A 21,058-nucleotide genomic window follows, 5' to 3' on the forward strand; every position below is an offset into this window, starting at 1 on the left:
CCATTGTAAATACAACCCATATTTATGCTTATTTATTTTAACTTGTGTGCTTTAACCATTTGTACATTGTTACAACACTGTATATATATAATATGACATTTGTAATGTCTTTATTGTTTTGAAACTTCTGTATGTGTAATGTTTACTGTTAATTTGTATTGTTTGTTTCACTTTTGTGTATTGTCTACTTCACTTGCTTTGGCAATGTTAACACATGTTTCCCATGCCAATAAAGCCCCTTGAATTGAGAGAGAGAGAGAGAGAGAGAGAGAGAGAGAGAGAGAGAGAGAGAGAGAGAGAGAGAGAGAGAGAGAGAGAGAGAGAGAGAGAGAGAGAGAGAGAGAGAGAGAGAGAGAGAGAGAGAGAGAGAGAGAGAGAGAGAGAGAGAGAGAGAGAGAGAGAGCGATGGAGAGCGATGGAGAGAGAGAGAGCGATGGAGAGAGAGAGCGATGGAGAGAGAGAGAGAGAGAGAGCGAGAGAGAGCGATGGAGAGAGAGAGAGAGAGAGTTTGAGTTTTAAATAATCTTTATTGGGTCTGGAAACCCACCACACAATAAATACTCATACAAAACCACAGTTACACATCAATTAAAAACACAACTCCAACTCCTCCTCCACAGTAACTAAACACAACAGCCTCTGAATACCCCATATACTCAAAAACAGATCAATATTGTTGACAAGTTTATAATAGGCAAACTCAACCCTTAGTCTCGCTGCCACCATTCCCTCCAGCATTCCCACCACATCCACAGACCCTTGTCCCCGAATACTGTTCTTTCGGGTCTTCCATGTCGCTAATTTTGCTGCCCCTAACACAAAATTAAGCAACACAACGACACCTTTTTGACTGAACCTGTACTTTGGCCCAAATATATACAGTTGGGAAGAGAAAACCACTCCCAACGTTGAGAACCAGTCAGTGATTAGGTCAATCATCCCGACCAACCTGGGACACAGTAAAAACAGGTGTGCCAGAGTTTCAGATTCTGCACAGAATGGACACCCCTCCCCAACAGTAGGGTCCAGGTGTACCAGATGCATGTTGGTGGCTATAGCTCCATGTATTATCCTCCATTGGAGGTCAGCTGTCCTCTTATCAATCGGCAGTTTGTATAAGGATCGCCAACAGCCTTTTGGGGAAGCACCTGGACCAAGCACACCCGCCCACCTCGTCGATTTTACCCCTTCCAGGGAAGAGGCATGGGACACCTTTACACATATTCTGTACATGGCCTTCTTTCCCACCTCCTTGAACTCCCCCAGCTCCGGGGTATCGAAGGAAAGCAGCATCCCCACATCCTCCTCAAATGCCCCCACCGCAGCACTAACAATCAGTGCAGGGAACATATAATCCAGACCCTCCTTCCACCGATCAGAATTGGAAATTTCAGTCACATACTGACGATGAAGAACTGGCAAGGAGTCACAGACCTCAGCGACGACCTTCCTCAGTAGGCGAGATGATCGGATCCCCGCTCTTTCTCCCAGCTCCTCCAACGATCTGCTCCTGCTCTGCATCAGATGACCCAGCTTGGTGCACCCCACACCTAACAGGCATGAACGCAGGCTGGCTGAACCCAGAGCACTGGACTGGATGGCAGTGTTATAAAAAAGAGGCTCTTCAAAAAGCCACATCCCTGGTAGCGTGCCGGCCTTACGGGACTTGTCAAGAACCCTCCAAGCCTGCATAACAGACTCATAAAATGGAGTCAGGCCATTCAACTCACCCCCCTCCAGCTTTAAGAGGAAAAGGTGCTTGTCTAAGCCCAAACAGCCCGCTCTCCTCATCAATGCGTAGGCTGTGTCGACCCAGCTAGAACCGTCACTGTATAACAGTCTCTGGGCTGCTTGAAGCCGGAAAGCCATGATCCTAGAGGAAATGTCCACCAGGCCTTGTCCCCCCTCGTGCAGTGGCAGGTACAGGGCTGCAGCTTTGATCCAGTGTTGTCCAGACCAGAAGAAGTTGACAAGGGTCCTCTGAAGCTCTTGTATCAGACCCTTTGGTGGCTGCAAAATCATTAGTCTGTGCCACAGGGTAGAGGCAGCAAGATTATTAATTACCAGTACCCTTCCCCTATAAGACAACTGGGGTAGCACCCATTTCCATCTTGACAGTCTGGCACACACTTTCTCCACTACACCCTCCCAGTTCTTTTTCTGAAAGACATCAGAGCCTAGAAAAACACCCAATGTCTTCATCCCATCTCTGCCCCACTGAAGCCCCCCTGGTAACCGTGGAGCGGACCCTATCTGAAGCTGACCTGCCCACAGCGCTTCACTCTTTCCCCAATTGACTCTAGCTGAGGAGGCACCCTCATACACCATTAAAGCGTCTGAGAGAACCTTAACATCCTCAGCCCCTGTAATAAAAACTGTCACATCATCTGCATACGCAGACAGTGCTATCGTGGGTCCCTTCATTACACCTGGCACAGAGAAACCAGTAAGCTTCGCTCTTAAAAAACAAAGCATTGGTTCAATCGCCAGACTATATAACTGCCCTGAAATTGGGCATCCCTGCCTGATGCCCCTTTGGACAGGGATGGGGCAACTCAAACCACCCCCCACCTTCACCATACACGAGGCCCCAGCATACAGTAAATTCATCCAAGACAAAAAAACATCCCCAAACCCAAAGGCTTTCATCGTTTTAAACAAATACTGGTGGTCCACTCGGTCAAAAGCCTTCTCCTGATCCAAAGAAAGTAAACCCACATTTACATCAGACAGTTTACAAATGTCTAAAACATCTCTTATCAGAAATAAATTGTCAACAATTGAGTGATCAGGTACACAGTAGGACTGGTCCTTGTGGACCAACAATCCCAGATACTCTTTCAACCTGTTTGAGAGACATTTAGAAACTATTTTGTATTCTGCACACAGCAAAGCAACAGGTCTCCAATTTTTTATGAGAGCCAAATCCCCCTTTTTTGGCAACAGTGAAAGCACAGCACGTTGACAGGATACAGGAAGAGAACCCTCATGAAAAGATTCACACACCACTTTATAAAAATCCTCCCCAATAGACCCCCAAAAATGCTTATAGAACTCAGATGGTAAACCATCAATGCCAGGAGCTCGGCCTGTTGAGAGCTGCATAACTGCTGTGGACAGCTCTTGCAGTGTAATGTCAGAGTCCAATGCGACTCTCTGTTCAGTTCCCAATTGAGGAAGACCGTGTAACAACTGGTCAGTACACAGAGAGTCACAATCCTCCGCTTTATACAGGGCAGAGTAGAAATCCACGGCATGTTGACGCATTTCACTGTCATCCGTGGTCACCTTCCCATCAGGGAGACGAAGGCAGACCATCTGTTTACGTTGTAATTTCGACTGTCCAAGGTTAAAGAAAAAAGCACTAGGAGCATCCATGTCCTTGAGGGAAGCGAAACGAGACCTAATCAAGGCACCTTTCACTCTTTCATGCAGAAACGACCTCAGTTCATGTCTCTTGTCCTGTAAGTTCATGACTAGTCCAGGGTCATTCTGAGTGAGCAGCTTCAATTCAATTGATTTGATGTCCTGTTCAAGGGCCTTGATAGTGTCTTTAACTTCAATTTGAGACAAAGCAGTATACTGTTGACAAAATACTCGTATTTGGGCCTTCCCAACATCCCACCATTGTCTCAAGGACTCAAAATTCCCTTTTGTAACCCTCCATTTTTCCCAAAACAACAAAAACCTTTCACAAAACTTGACATCATGTAACAATTTAACATTAAAATACCAGTAAGGTGATGACCTTCGTGGACAGGACAAGTGAATATCAGCAGTAATAATATGATGATCAGAGAAACCCACAGGAGTAATGGCACACCTTCCAACCCTACTACAGTATTGATCAGATACGTACAACCTATCTAACCTTGCTGCACTGACACGACCTTCATTCACTTTCAACCATGTGTACTGCCTAACTTTTGCATTCCTTACTCTCCACACATCAGAAAGCTCTAACTCAGTTAATAGGCCAGACAGGAAAGTGGCTGACCGCAGGTGAGGTTCTTCAGCGTTGCGATCAACAGTAAAATCCACAGTACAGTTCCAGTCCCCCCCTAAAACCATACACCCCTCTTGGTCACACTGTCTTAAGGTTTCTTTTATTTTATCAAACACAACAAGACGCTCGGTACCCTCATTAGGAGCATAAACATTAAAAAAAAAAAAAAAAAAACCCATAACATCCACCTTGACCAATAAAACCCGACCCTTGACAATCTCTGTTGTAGATACCACAGTCACCCCTAAGCCTGAGGAAAACAAGATGGCCACCCCAGCACTGAAATTAGTACCATGACTGAGTATATGCTGCCCCTCCCACCACATTCCCCAGTCAACCTCATTATCCTCATCACTATGTGTCTCCTGTAGGAAAACTACATTAAGCCTTTTCTGTTTTATTTCTTCTAATACCCAAGCCCTCTTATTTCTGTCCCTTCCCCCATTAATATTGAGAGAGCCTACCCTTAGTACCTCCATGTAGAAAAGAGAAAGGAAAAGCAGAAGATACCACAGAGAAACCAAAGAGAAAAAAGACACCCTATGGAGCATGATCATCATCATTATTTAAATCTTTTCTTATTAACCTGACCACGTTTCCCACCACCTTTTGCTGCTGTAACAGCAGTAACAAATTTCCTCAAGCGAAACCGCTTCTTCTCACTCAACTCGTCCAACCCCACCGTCTTCTGTAACATCACAGCTGACCTCACAAACTTATCAACATCAAAATATTCTGCCAATTTGACAGATTTCCCAAAAGTCTGATCCAGAAAACCATTTACCTCCTCTAGATCATAAATTGAGTCCTCACCAGCTGCTGTCATATCAGAAGAGATATCCATATCCTTCTCCTGATCCTCCTCAGCTGAGGCCACAGACCACTGACTCCCTTCTACCACATCCCTTTCAACACTCCCCACTTGCACCTCATCACTCGTACCAGGCATCTCCTCCACTACCTGGGAGACTAGCCCCACCTGAACCCCATTACTCGTGGTGGGCATCTCCTCCACTACCTGAGAGCCTAGCTCCACATGAACCTCCTCCTGTACTCCATTACTCGTAGTGGGCATCTCCTCCACTACCTGGGAGATTAGCTCCACATGAACCCCCTCCTGTACTCCATTACTCGTAGTGGGCATCTCCTCCACTACCTGGGAGATTAGCACCACATGAACCCCCTCCTGTACTCCATTACTCGTAGTGGGCATCTCCTCCACTACCTGTGAGATTAACTCCATATGAACCCCCTCCTGTGCCCCAGTACTCGTACTGGGCACCTCCTCACCAGTCTGAGGAACTGGCTCTTCAGATCCATCCTTACCTTCTACAACAATATTTTTCTGCTGCATAACATCTCCCTCTAATACAAGTTGCAAACTCGTGGCCTCAACACGGATAACTTGTTCCTCGGCAACAGGTGCTTGTGGCTGCTCAACCACTGTCAGCCCACCTCTCCCTACATCAGTGGGCCCAGGCGTTACGGTGACCACCTGCGCCCCTCCCTCTGCCTTCTCCCTTTTCGGGCAAGCATGTCGCTTATGGCCAACATCCCCACACTCAAAACACCGTTGACTACCCGTACTAGCATACGCCATATACATTCTATTGTCATACTTGACTTTAAACGATATCTCTAAAGTCTGCTCCGGTGAGTCCAAAAACATAAACACCTGTCGCCGAAACGACATAACCTGTTTCAACGCCGGGTGTTTGCAACCCAACGGAACAACCTTAATTGAGCTTGCAAACTTCCCAAAGCGCAATAACTCGCGCTCCAATAGCTCATTTGGAATAAACGGTGGTACATTTGAAATCGTTACCCTTGTTGACGGAGAAAAAAGCGGGGTAACTTGAATAAACATTCCCTTAAGAAGTACGCCCTGCTCAACCATACGATCAACAAGGCGCTCTTCTTTAAGAAATACCACCACCGCTTTATTCATCCGTGACGCATAAGCAACATTATCGTATCCTACCTTCTCTCCTACGGCGACCAGAAACTCCTCCACCGTGACAGTAGCTTCAGTAACACACCTAAAGCCGTGCCGAAGTGACAGGGACGGCATTCCAATTCTGGAAGCCATCCCCGCCAAAATCAAGGTAATTTCGATACGAAAAAACCCAAATACTTAATTCTACCACACAAAAAAAATATATAATAATCTTAATCATGCACAGAAGAAACCAAAGAATGCCACCAAGAAAGAAAAAACCGAAAGAAAGTTCTGAATATCCAACTCTACACAACACACGCACTCCCTCGATCACACACTTCCCAGCATGCACCAAACACTCCCAGCATGCAGAGAGAGAGAGAGAGAGAGAGAGAGAGAGAGAGAGAGAGAGAGAGAGAGAGAGAGAGAGAGAGAGAGAGAGAGAGAGAGAGAGAGAGAATACTTAAATTCACACAGGACACTGGATAAGACAGGAGAAATACTCCAGATATAACAAACTGACCCTAGCCCCCCGGCACACAAACTACTGCAGCATAAATACTGGAGGCTGAGACAGGAGGGGTCAGGAGACACTGTACCCCTGGACAGGGCCAAACAGGCAGGATATAACCCCACCCACTTGTAAGGGTTGCAAATATTGTTGTTTTAGGAAATGTGCTCCTTCTGTCTAGTTTACATATGTTTAAATATATTGTGTGTGTGTCCACAGTGTGTAGTGTGTGTGTTTCGTGTTAGTTGCCATGTGAAACATGTTGTGACTGCAGGGTATGAGATAGAGCCAAGCTCAGCCTTGAGCCCGTTACATGGTTAGAACCAATGGATGGAGAGAATGTGCTTTTCACAGGACAGTGTGCTAATCTCATGCAAATGGTTCAACACCACTCTGTCTGCCAGAGAGAAGGAGACACAGAAAGAGAGAGAGAGAGAGAGAGAGAGAGAGAGAGAGAGAGAGAGACTGTTTCCAACAAGAAACACGGTATAGAGGAAACAGACCCACTGGTTACCCTCTAGGTTACAGAGAGCTGGTAGTCCCATCCACCAAACTACCAGGTGTGAAACAGGGAAGAGACTCAGGGGGTGTGCTAATTTGGTATAGAGCAGACCTAACCCACTCTATTACATTTGTCAAAACAGGAACATTTTACATCTGGCAAGAAATTAATTAGGAAATTATCTCAACAGAGAAGAATGTCCTCATGTGTGCTACCTATATTCTATTTATTTAACTAGGCAAGACAGTTAAGAACAAATCAAATCAAATCAAGTTTATTTTATATAGCCCTTCGTACATCAGCTAATATCTCGAAGTGCTGTACAGAAACCCAGCCTAAAACCCCAAACAGCAAGCAATGCAGGTGTAGAAGCACGAGAGAACAAATTCTTATTTACAATGACTGCCTACGCCAGCCAAACCCGGACAACGCTGGGCCAATTGTGCGCTGCCCTATGGCAGCCGGGTGTAATACAGCTTGGAATCGAACCAGAGTCTGTAGTGAATCTTTAGACCACTGTGCTTTAGACCACTGCACCACTCGGGAGCCCTATAGAACTCCCAATAGAATCCCCATACTTTAACGATGACAGTTTCTCCATCCTAGAGGGGAACCTGACTTTCTCAGCACACATGGGGACAAACACCTACCTGAAGGTGACAGTATTTCCTCCCAAATATGCCCCCCTAGACACAACTATGACAAAACAACCAACAAAAATGAGTCACAACTCCTGCAGCTCTGTCGCACACTGGGTCTGAAGTCTGTACATAGTCAATCTTAGGCTTCGAGGAGACTCCTATGGTAGTTACACCTACAGCACATCCCTTGGCAGTAGAACTGTAGATTGCTTTAGTCAGTCTTCAACCCAGAGTCTCTCAGAGAGTTCACAGTCAAATCAAATCAAATTATTGGTCACATACATGTGATTATCAGATGTCATTGTGGGTGTAGCGAAAGGCTTGTGCTTCAAGCTCCAACAGTGCAGTAATATCTAACAAGTAATATCTAACAAATTACAAAACATACAGTTGAAGTCTGAGGTTTACGTACACTTAAAACTCATTTTTCAACCACTCCACAAATTTCTTGTTAACAAACTATAGTTTTGGCAAGTCGGTTAGGACATCTACTTTGTGCATGACACAAGTAATTTTTCCAACAATTGTTTACAAACAAATTATTTCACTTATAATTCACTGTATGACAATTCCAGTGGGTCAGAGGTTTACAAACACTAAGTTGACTGTGCCTTTAAACAGCTTGGAAAATGCCTGAAAATTATGTCATGCTTTAGAAGCTTCTGATAGGCTAATTGACATAATTTTAGTCAATTGGAGGTGTACCTGTGGATGTATTTCAAGGCCTACCTTCAAACTCACTGCCTCTTTGCTTGACATCATGGGAAAATCAAAAGAAATCAGCCAAGACCTCAGAAAAAAAATTGTAGATCTCCACAAGTCTGGTTCATCCTTGGGAGCAATTTCCAAACGCCTGAAGGTACCACGTTCATCTGTACAAACAATAGTACGCAAGGATAAACACCATGGGACCACGCAGCCGTCATACGGCTCAGGAAGGAGACGCATTCTGTCTCCTAGAGATTAATGTACTTTGGCACGAAAAGTGCAAAACAATCCCAGAACAACAGCAAATGACCTTGTGAAGATGGTGGAGGAAACAGGTACAAAAGTATCTATATCCACAGTAAAACAAGTCCTGTGTCGACATAACCTGAAAGGCAGCTCAGCAAGGAAGAAGCCACTGCCCCAAAACCGCCATTAAAAAGCCAGACTACGGTTTGCAACTGCACATGGGGACAAAGATCATACTTTTTGTCCTCTGGTCTGATTTAACAAAAATAGAACTGTTTGGCTATATTGACAATCGTTATGTTTGGAGGGAAAAGGGGGAGGCTTGCAAGCTGAAGAACATCATCCCAACCGTGAAGCACAGGGGGTGGCAGCGTCATGTTGTGGGGGTGCTTTGCTGCAGTAGGAACTGGTGCACTTCACAAAATAGATGGCATCATGAGGTAGGGAAAATTATGTGTATATATTGAAGCAACATCTTAAGACATCAGTCAGGAAGTTAAAGTTTGGTCCCAAATGGGTCTTCAAAATTGACAATGGCCCAAAGTATCCTTGCAAGCAAAGTTGTGGCAAAAATAAAAGCTGAAATAAATCGTTCTCTCTAATATTATTCTGACATTTCACATTCTTAAAATAAAGTGGTGATCCTAACTGACCTAAGACAGGGAATTTTTACTAGGATTAAATGTCAGGAATTGTGAAAAACAGAGTTTAAATGTATTTGGCCAAATACATTTTAACTTAGTTTAAGGCCTTGCGATAGAATCTGTTTTTCAGTCTCTCGGTCCCTGCTTTGATGCACCTGTACTGACCTCACCTTTTGGATGATAGCAGGGTGAACAGTCAGTGATTCAGGTGGTTGATGTCCTTGATGATCTTTTTGACCTTCTTGTGACATCGGGTGCTGTAGGTGTCCTGGAGGGCGGGTAGTTTGCCCCCGTTAATGTTGTTGGACAGACCGCTCCACCCTCTGGAGAGTGCAGTTGCCGTACCAGGCTGTGATACATCCCAACATGATGCTTTCAATTGTGTATCTGTAAAAATCTGTGAGGGTTTTAGGTGACAAGCCAAATTTCTTTAGCCTCCTGAGGTTGAAGAGGCTCTGTTGCGCCTTCATCAAACTGTCTGTGTGGGTGGTCCATTTCAGTTTGTCAGTGATGTGTACGCCAAGGAACTTGAAACTTTCCACCTTCTTCATTGCGGCCAGGTCGATGTAGATAGGGGGGTGCACCCTCTGCTGTTTCCTGAAGTCCACAAACATCTCCTTTGTTCTGTTGACGTTGAGTGAGAGGTTGTTTTCCAGGCACCACACTCCCAGAGCCCTCACCTCCTCCCTGTAGGCTGTCTCGTCATCGTTTGTAATCAAGCCTACTACTGTTGTGTCGTCTGAAAACTTGATAATTGAGTTGGAGGCGTGCTTGGCCACGCAGTCATGGGTGAACAGGGAGTACAGGTGGTGGCTGAGCACGCACCCTTGTGGGGCCCCAGTGTTGAGGATCAGCGGAGTGGAGGTGATGTTTCCTACCTTCACCACCTGGGGGCGGCCAGCCAGTAAGTCCAGGACCCAGTTGCACAGGGCGGGGTTCAGACGCAGGGCCTCGAGCCTAATGATGAGCTTGTAGGGTACTATGGTGTTGAATGCTGAGCTATAGTCAATAAACAGCATTCTTACATAATAATTCCTCTTGTCCAGATGGGCCCACTAACACCCCATCAGATCACAGCAAAATCACAGTATACCTGAACATACCAATACATAATCATGAGGCATCAAAACCAAAGGAACTGCACAATAATAAGAAATGCTATAGATGGAAGGAAAATAGTTAGAAACCTACCAAAAAACAATTAGGCATCAACAAATTCAATCCCTTTCAAACAACTTCCTGGACAAAATATTTCACTGTAATTGTTTAGGTGTAAACTTGGCAGTAGAAAGCCTAAACAGTATATTTGACCCTTTGGCTTCCCTATCAAATCTACAAATTTCAAGCAGACAACCTAACAAAATGAAAAACAATGACAAATGGTTGGATGAAGAATGCAAAAACCTAAGAAAGAAATTGAGAAACCTATCCAACCAAAAACATAGACGCAGAAAACCTGAGTCTACGCCTTCACTATGGTGACTCACAGAAATACACTACAGAAAAAGAAGGAACATCATGTCAAAATTCAGCTCAATGTCACTGTAGAATCCATAGAATCTAACCACTTCTGGGAAAATTGGAACACGCTGAACAAACAACACGAATAGTTATCTATCCAAAATGGAGATGTGTGGATAAACCACTTCTCCAATCGTTTTGGCTTTGTATCAAAGAACAAACAACAAAAGCATATACATGATCAATTACAAATCTTATAATCAAATATTAAAGACTACCAGAACTACAGGACAGGACAAAATACAAACCCTCCAACCCAAAATGAAATGATCAAATATACAGACCACAAATTCCAATTGGCTATACTTAAACTCTTTAACATCATCCTCAGCTCTGGCATCTTCCCCAATATTTGGAACTAAGGACTTATAACCCCAATCCACAGGGCTGTGGGGTGAGACAGGGATACAGCTTAAGCCCCACCCTCTTCAACATATATATATATATATATCAATGAATTGGCGAGGGCACTAGAACAGTCTGCAGCACCCGGCCTCACTCTACGAGAATCTGAAGTTAAATGTCTACTGTTTGCTGATGATCTAGTGCTTCTGTCCCCAACCAAGGAAGGCCTACAGCAGCACCTATATCTTCTGCACAGATTCTGTCAGACCTGGGCCCTGACAGTAAATCTCAGTAAGACCAAAATAATGGTGTTCCAAGGTCCAGTTTCCAGGACCACAAATACAAATTCCATCTAGACACCATTGCCCTAGAGCACACAAAAATGATATATACCTCTGTCTAAACATCAGCGTCACAGGTAACTTTCACAAAGCTGTGAACAATCTGAGAGACAAGGCAAGAAGGGCCTTCTAAGCCATCAAAAGGAGCATAAAATTCTACATACTAATGAGGATCGGACTAAAAATTCTTGAATCATTTATAGAACCAATTACCCTTTATGGTTGTGAGGTCTGGGGTCCACTCACCAACCAAGAATTCACAAAATGGGAAAAACAACAAATTGAGACTCTAGATGCAGAAGTCTGCGAAAATATCCTCAGTGTACAACGTAAAACACCAATTAATGCATGCAGAGCAAAATTAGGCCGATACCCGGCAATTATCAAAATGCAGAAAAGAGATGTTAAATTCTACAACCCTCTAAAAGGAAGCGATTTCCAAACCTTCCATAACAGCCATCACCTACAGAGAGATGAACCTGGAGAAGAGTCACCTAAGCAAGCTGGTCCTGGGGCTCTGTTCACAAACACAAACAGACCCCACAGAGCCCCAGGACAGCAACACAATTAGACCCAACCAAATGATGAGAAAACAAAAAGATAATTACTTGACACATTGGAAAGAATTCACACAAAAAACGGAGCAAACTATACTGCTATTTGGCTCTAAACAGAGAGTACACAGTGGCAGAATATCTGATGCAGACACAGGAGGCAGATGGTTGGAGTCTTACAATGTTTATTAGGCAAAAGAATGGTACCTCCAGGAGGTACAGAGTGGCAGACAGGCTCGTGGTAAAGGCAGAATGGTCAGGCAGGCGGGTACAAAGTCCAGAAACAGGCAAGGGTCAAAACCTGGAGGACTAGAAAAAGGAGAATGCAAAAAGCAGGAGAACGGGAAAACCGCTGGTTGACTTGGAAACATACAAGAGAGACAGGAAACACAGGGATAAATACATAGGGGAAAATCCGCGACACCTGGAGGTGGTGGAGACAATCACAAGGACAGATGCAACAGATCAGGGCGTGATACATAGACTGCTGAGCCATTTCCTGGGGGAATCAAATCAAAGACAAGCTGATTTGAATCTCTGTTTTGTGTATCCTGCTTTTATTGTTTCTGGGATTTCGCCATGGGGCTAAACTAACTACACTGTGATTTAGGTGTGTCATCATCGCTACCAACAATGATATCAGCTGGACCCAAATATAGACACTTCTGAGAGAAAATTGTCATATTTGTTTATCATATTTTAAACTTAATTTCTATGTAGTATTTGTCTTCAAAAATGAACAGTATAAATATTCTCTTATTTTTATAAGTATGGGTAGCTTATAATCACTCTATATCCTGTACTGTACCTCCCTGTTACCAAATTTGATTGACAAGGATCCTATTTGGAATGATTCATCTAAAAATATATATCCCATCGTAAACACTCCGGAAACGTGCTGATTTACTGAGACCAACAGATCAACTTTTAGCCCAGGTCTTTAGACCATAGTAAATCATCTGTGACAATAAGCGGATGTGTGTGTATGTGTGTGGGTGTGCCTGTGTGTCTGCGTGTGTGTGTCTGTGCATACCTTCTTATTGTGTGTGTGTCAGGGATCAGGCTAACATTAGTGGAACAGACATGGGGTTCTGGAATGGCAGGTTGGTTCAGGGCCCTCTAAGTCGGAATGCTGTTGGAATTCTTCCAGAAAAAGCACTTGTCCCGGAGGGAGGGAGAGAGTGAGGGAGGGATAGAGGAAGGCAGGTCAGCTGACCCCACGTGCCTCACACAAGTGCTTTTGTTTCCAAGATGGCAGCTGTTCACAATCCCTCACTTCCCCAAGTTAGCTCCTGCTCTCCTAAACTGGGATTCCTGTTCTCTTGAGATACAATCGTTCACTTTCTGAGGCGAAAAGTTATCAATCTCTTTGTCTCTTAAACTTTAAGTTCAGTATGTGTGCTTGTTTGTTGATTGTATTTGTTATCACTGCCATACAGGGGTGTCATACCTCTTGCCACAGTTTTGCTCACCTCAGCTTCCATCCATTCTCATTCTCATTCTAAAAGCCATAGCCATCATCTCTCGTGGCCAAACGGAACACATTTGTTTACTGGATCTGCCATACAAATACAACTCAGCATGAAAATGGGTGAGGGAACAGCAAGGCAAAACAGATAGACACCAGATAGACACCAATGTGGCTAATTCATTCATTCACTTATTCAGTCATTCATTAATTTATCGTCATTCATTTATGTGAGAGTTGCTTAAAACGTGATGTGGTTGAACCTTGCATGTAGAGCTCCATCTGATCCACAGTTCCACACACAGATTCTCTCTCTCACACACACAGTCAAATTTGAAGTTGCTCTGCTATTCAGTTCTGTCCTGTTCCATGTGGAGTGGAGCTGTTCCAATGTTTTGCCTGTTGTTGCATTTTGGGTGGAAAGTTACCTGCCTCTTCTGTACTGTACATTTCCTATGGTCTGTGTGTGTGTGCGTGTGTTTGTGTTGTTTGAGCTGCAGGGAAACGTTCTGGAACAGGGTGGGCGTCTACGCCTCCATACTGTCGCTCTTCATCTCTCCCTCTCTGCCTGCTGCACTCGTTTCAGTCCCTCTCTCTATCTAGCCCTCTTTTTCTCTCTCCGTTCCTCTCTCTGTTTCTCTCTCCTCATCTCTTTCTCTCTCCCATCCTATTTTCTCTCTTTCACTTCCTCCTTTCCTCTTGGGACTCTGTCCGGTCTCAATGGAGGGTGAGGACACATGTAGCACCCTCAAGGACTTACAGGACACTGTTCACCTTTCAGTCTGCTGACAGACATGTTTGGTCACACACACATGCTTAGTAACACATGTACACACACACACTAAGTTAGACAACTGCTTTGACACACACTTTGACATAAACACACACACACTGGCACAGAAAAACAAACAAAGTGATAGAGATGGTGGGAGGGAGAGAGGGGTTAGTGACAGAGGAGAAGGCTAAATAGAGGGAGAGATAAAGAGAAAGGTGTGTCAGAGAGTTACCTCTATGAGGCGAGAATTCACGACCTCTCTCTCTTTGTGTCCTGTGTAACTCTATAGCCCACATACCAATGTCCTCTCCTCAGTCTCTTTCTCTGTCTTTCAGGTTCTCTCTCTCTCTTTCTCTCTGTCTGTTTGTCCAACCTCCCCCTCTCCTTCAGTAAATCACAGGGGAGTCAGAAGAGCTTAGGGGGAGAGGTTGTAGTCATGTTAGAAGGGTTATATTCCTGTTTGAAGGGTTTAGGGAAGCGGATTTACAGGTATGTCTGCTGAATGGGTAGGTCGTAGTCCTGCGGTTAAGTTATAGGGGGTAAGGGTGAAGGGATGATCTGGTATAGGCTTTGTGGTGGGATCAGAGTGAGGAGTTGTGAGGTGTTGAGAGAGGGATGAGGTGGTAGCCCTGTTGGTAGACCTTGGGAAGGGGTGGACGTGGATGAGGTGGGTGGAGGAGGCATTCTGTGGACAAATGCTTCAATTCCTCCTGGGCTAGAACAGGAGCAGAAACCTGAGAGGATTGATCAGGGAAGGAGGGAGGGATAGGAAGGAAGGGACATGGGGAGAGACAGCACTCTCACAGTTCTGGTGACAACCCCCTGCCTCCTAGTTTAAAGGCATAGCTAAGTATTTTTGTCACAGCTTCGGTAGATTTGTTCATTTGTGTGCAGGAGCTTATTTTCGTGCATGCATGAGGTTGGATTTCAAAGTACCTTTCAACCTGATCTTGTGGTTGTTTTCATTTAGAGTAGTGAGAGAGGCTTCCAGTTATACAGATTTAAGTTCTCATCATCTCCATGTATGGAACAGCCAACGCAATTACAGTGTTGGCTCTTTATAATAGACTTATATGGAATATTGTAGCATTGTGGCTTACAGTATTATCAGTGGAAAACCCAGTATATGTGAGACTGAAAGTAGCATAACTCTTGTAGCTGTAGTTTGGTGGAGAGAGAGTCCTGGCCTCAGCCCTGCAGTTCTGTTCTGGTCTACCACAACTCTTACTCTGATTGGAACATTCTCAGGAAGGAATTTTGCTCTCTGAGGTTTAGGTCCCGCCCCCTTTGAGCCCAGAGCGCTGGAGCACAACTGCATTCCCTCTATACACACTCACGCACGCAGAGAGAAAGTGTGTGTGAGGGAGAGGCTGACAGTGTGTGTGAGAAAGAAGGAGAGAAAGAGAGTGACAAAAGCAGTTAGTTCCATGGACTGAAAGTGGAAAACAAGCAAGAGGGAAGGAGGGAGGGAAAGAGAGATCTTCTCCCCTCTGTTCTGGTGGCTGTTTTCTTTGCTGTGAGCCTGAGAAGGGGGAGGACCTAAACTCAGCGCTCAGAGTCAATACTGGACCCCTACTGGACTCCAATGCCCTTACTGGAGTCCACCGCGCTACTCACAAACGCGCTCTCACACACACACATACACACATTCTCTCTCACACGGTGACACACACACACGCTCCCTCAGACCCCTGCAGCTACTGCAGCCTACTACTGCAGAACGGAGCAAAGGGAGAAACAGAGCAAGAGAGGGAGAAAGGAGGGGAAGTCGTTCGTTGTTACTACTTGTTGCTATTTGCTTTCCGTGCGGAGCGTTGAGGATGATATTCCCTGTCTTTTCCTAGCTGGAGCTTGTCTGAGGTAAGAACCTCTGTGCTTGTCCCCTTTCTTTACTGCTTATGTTTCTCTGTGAGAGAGGGAAGGAGCGAGGGAGGAAAGGATGGTAAAACGGGGGTAGTTTTTCACTCCAGAGTTTGAGGGGGTTTCTGTGGGAATGCTGGCTTTGTTGAGTGGAGGTAGGAGGGAGGGAAGGAAAGAGAGAGGGAGGTGTGGAGGGAAGTGTTTCACGTGCCAGAGAGAACAGAGCTACCCTCGTCTGTCAGAGTAGAGCGGGAGAGAGAGAGACCCCTCACTGAATGAACAGACTGGCCCCTCTGTAAGAAAAGAAAGAATGATAAAAGAGAGGGAGGAAAAGACTAACAGACAAATGGTGGTCTGTTACATGTGTTTCTCAACTCTCAGTTCTCGTAGTGGGACAAAACAGGAGCAGTGAAACACTAAACTGCTAGTGGAAAATCTAGCCCAGCTTTCTGTCTCTCTCTGGTCTACTTTGTGTTTCTCCATGCTGTCTCGAGTCTGCAGTTCTCTGATTAATGTTGCTCTTTCACTCTGGTGTGTGGTTCTGGGGAGCTCTGTGTGGTTCAAGACTGCTCTCTACTTGCAGGGCCGGCTGTATAAATGTTACATTTATTTATAATCTTGAGTGTGGAGTCACAACACAGTGCAGTGAGGACTGAGAAGAGGAGAGGGCAGTAGTTAACTATTTTAGCAGTCTTGTCCCCACATTTTTATCAAGCCTGCATGATTACAGCGTCTTCTGCCTAGGGTCTACAACTAGAGGCTGTTACGTTACAGCCTTATTCTAAAATGTATAAAATATTTTAGTTTTATCAATCTACACACAATACCCCATAATGACAAAATAAAAACAGCTTTTTTTTTTGCAAATATAAGTAAAAAAAAACGGAAATATCACATTTACATAGAAATGTAGACCCTTTACTCAGTACTTTGTTGAAGCACCTTTTCCACCGATTACAGCCTCAAAACTTATTTCGTATGACGCTACAAGCTTGGCACACCTGTATTTGGGGAGTTTCTCCAATTCTTCTCTGCAGATTCTCTCAAGCTCTGTCAGGTTGGATGGAGCGTGTCGCTGCTCAGCTATTTTCAGGATTCTCCAGAGGTGTTGGATTCGGTTCAAGTCTAGGCTCTGGCTGGGCCACTCAAGGACATTCAGAAACCGGCGTTGTGTTGGCTGTGGGCTTAGGGTCGTTGTACTGTTGGAAGGTGAACCTTCACCCCAGTCTGAGGTACTGAGCGCTCTGGAGCAGGTTTTCATCAAGGATCTATCTGTACTTTTCTCCGTTCATCTTTCCCTCGATCCTGACTAGTCTCCCAGTACCTGCCGCTGAAAAACATCCCGACAGCATGATACTGCAACCACCATGCTTCACCGTAAGGATGATGCCAGGTTTCCTCCAGATGTGACGCTTGGCATTCAGGCCAAAGATAATCTTGTTTCTCATGGTCTGAGAGTCCTTTGGGTGCCTTTTGGCAAACTCCAAGCGGGACCCCCAAGCGGGCTGAGGAGTGGCTTCCGTCCAATCAATTGAATTTACCACAGATAGACTCCAATCAAGTTGTAGAAACATCTCAAGGGTGATCAATGGAAACAGGATGCACCTGAGGTCAATTTCGAGTCTCAAAGCAAAGGGTCTGAATACTTATTTAAATAAGGTATTTCTGTTTTATATTTTTTATAAATTTGCAAAAAATTCAAAAACCTGTTTTCGCTTTTTATTGTGTGTAGACTGAGGAGGAACATTATACATTTTATCCATTTTAGAAAAAGGCTGTAACGCAACAAAATGTGGATAAAGTCATGGGGTCTGAATACTTTCTAAATGCACTGTATACCATTTGAGGACTTTTCAAGCATTTATACCGTATCATGTGGCATGGATTTTAGCGGCCCTAGTCTAGTTGTCGTGGTGATATGTTCTGTCCATTTTGGTAGGTGTTGTTGTGATACTGTATATTCTCAGACTCTGTCTCTCGGCTGGCGCTGGCCAGGGCCGGGTCGTTGGTCGGTCATTGTTGTTATATTAATAGTTTGGGCTGGGCCAGCGAAGGAAGTCGCCTTGGAGCGGCTGGCCAGCTGGAGGAGAGGGATTAACCGGACTACCAAGCGGGAAATATGGAATAACAGAACAGCGTTCCCGAGCTGACAGGAATCAGTGGAGGGAATGGGACTGTAGAGTAACACCTGCTATAGATCTGGTGTTACTCCTAGTGAGGTGGAACTGAAGGCTACAGAACACAGAACCTGGGGAGATATGATCAGATACATTATATCCTCCGGAGAAACACTCAGCCTGCTGCAGCCTGTAAGCAGGACCAACAGAGAATTACACTAGAGTCATCTTGCTTTATTAACTGCTGTTTATCCAGATATCACTCTACTTGAAGTGCATTTATGGGATATCAGTAAATACATTTTTTGCAGTTTGACCAAAAATATATAAAAACTGCTAACTGCAGTCACAGATGGCTTACTAGTCTCAACAACCTGTCTGTCCTTGCTACGGTGCCATAGCTGATTTAGAGAGAAGCGTCCAGCTGCAGATTATGCGGGCCGATGCAGCGTGGTCTGCAAACCTCAAAGCACATGCGCGAGAGTCTCAGATGGTATTTTGGCATCTCAAATTGTATGTGCATGTGCAACCTATAGATGTTTTTGGTCCTGTGTATCGCATGAGTCCGTAGCTTTGTTCCAGGGCATCAGTGTGCTACATATATACCATTCGGCGCACTAGCTTTTGTCCATGGCGTTATGTTAACCACTGTTGCATGTGCAACAGGCTAGTACACACTAGCTAGGCTAGCTAGCTATTACACACTAGCTAGCTAGTACACACACACACACTAGCTAGTACACGCTAGCTAGCTAGCTAGTACACACTAGCTAGAACACGCTAGCTAGCTAGTACACACCAGCTAGTACCTAGCTTCTAATTCTAAATGTAATTTTACCACCCCTGCTGTTGGTGGCGGTAACGCTCCATCTTCTCTGGCACAATTCGACATCCTGTCTCATCTCATATGTCTCACAGTGTCTGTGGCATGAGAAGGTATCTGCTGGACCCAGACCCTATTGGATTTAGAGGCACCAGCGGATGCTTAACCAGGGGATGCTTAACCAGGGGATGCTTAACAAACATTTTGCTAAACCACAAGCATTTCGCTACACCTGCAATAACATCTGCTAAATATGTTTATGCGGCCAATAAAGTTTGATTTGAACTCTTAAGTGGTCTGACAGCACCACGATTGACTTGTCTGATACTCTGCTTCAGTGTTTGTCTAAGGAGAGGAGTGATAGCCACATAGCTATCCTATCTTTTCCTTCTTTCATTCCACTTTCCCTTTATCCCCCTCTTCTCTCCCTCCCTCTGATTAATTTCAATGTGTTCCTAAGCAATCTGGGGCTTGAATTTGTCTGCCAACCCATGTTTTATGGTCTGTCTTACCTCCATATCATGACCATTTACCATTACTGGCCAAGATTATCAACACCATGTAATGGATTACACATCAGATGTTTTGCTGTACCGAAACATAAATCTTACTGTATTTAACGTAGTGAATAAAGTGGCCTTTTTTACTTCCTCCTTTACCCAGACTTCATTGCAGCGTCTGTGACTTGACATGCATGTGTAGAGACATGTCAGGTGTACTGCAGCCAGCTGCACCATTGTGAAACAGTCTCTCTTGTAACAGACTCTGTCTCCACACTTTACAATGCTTTGTCTTGAAAGTACTTGTTCATGAGGACATTGTGTGATGCATGATAAATTATAGATGACATTTATATCTGAATATGGAGAGAGTTTATCCACGAGTCAAACATGTTAACTTTTACCTAGAGCAGGGGCATTCCAATCTTACCCTACGAGGTCCAGAGTACTTTTAGTTTTCTGTTCTACTTAATAATGAATTGAGTTTTGTAGACAGGCTTCCATTTGCCCCCCGACCCCCTCAACAAAAGGTGTAATTACTGCTGGTCGTAAACCACCGTGGAACAGAGAGGAGAGTGATATATGTATGGTTTCTTCTTCCATAGAGAAGAATGTGTGTGTGCTTGCTTGAGTGCGTGCATCTGCGTGTGTGTAAAAGGGTGCCTCATGCAATGTTTGTGTGTGTCTGGTTCTGTGTGTGTACATGTGTGAGTGTGTGTGTGTGCATGTTTACACAAGGAGTTTGAGAGTCTGCGCTCTTCATTAAAAATAATCAATTAGCTATTTTCATACCCTTCTGCCCCATTAGGCAGCAGGGAGCTCTAATGAACTCTGCGTATCAACAGATTCATTTTCTCTCTGTTTTACCTAACTGTTTTAAGGCCATGAACTCCTGAGCTGTGTGAAGGGGTATGTGTCATGGTTACTGTGTCTGGTCATGTGTGTATTGGTCTGTTTGTTTTGGTCCAGTGTACTGGTCTAGTAGTGTTCTTTCAGGGTGAACGTTAAGCTATTTATTGTGTTTAGGTGTTGTGGGGTGCTACCACAGGCTGTCTAGCATTATCTTGGGGAGATAATGCAAGTCTTCAGGTCTCAGGCACGGTTAGTCATCACACAAGCATGCTAAGTGTTCTAGTTGTGTGTGTCTGTGTGTGTGAAGACGGTAAGGAATGCACCGGTGTTGTTGTGCCAGATGCATCAAGCTCTGTGTGACGTTTGTTTGGCTCTTTGACCTTGCCTCACTGTGGAACACACACACACACACACACACACACACACACACACACACACACACACACACACACACACACACACACACACACACACACACACACACACACACACACACACACACACACACACACACACACACACACACACACCCTTAAACTCTTCTCCTGTGCCAGGGCCGGTCTGGGATTGTTCTACTCTCCTAGGTGGAAAAACAGGAAAAGGCACATGGAGACACACACACACACATACATGTACCTATAGATGAATACACGTCAAACAATGTCAGACACACACACAATTTTAGACGTACAAATTCACACAACC

This window comes from Salvelinus namaycush, chromosome 31, assembly GCF_016432855.1.
Source record: "Salvelinus namaycush isolate Seneca chromosome 31, SaNama_1.0, whole genome shotgun sequence".
Taxonomy (NCBI): domain Eukaryota; kingdom Metazoa; phylum Chordata; class Actinopteri; order Salmoniformes; family Salmonidae; genus Salvelinus; species Salvelinus namaycush.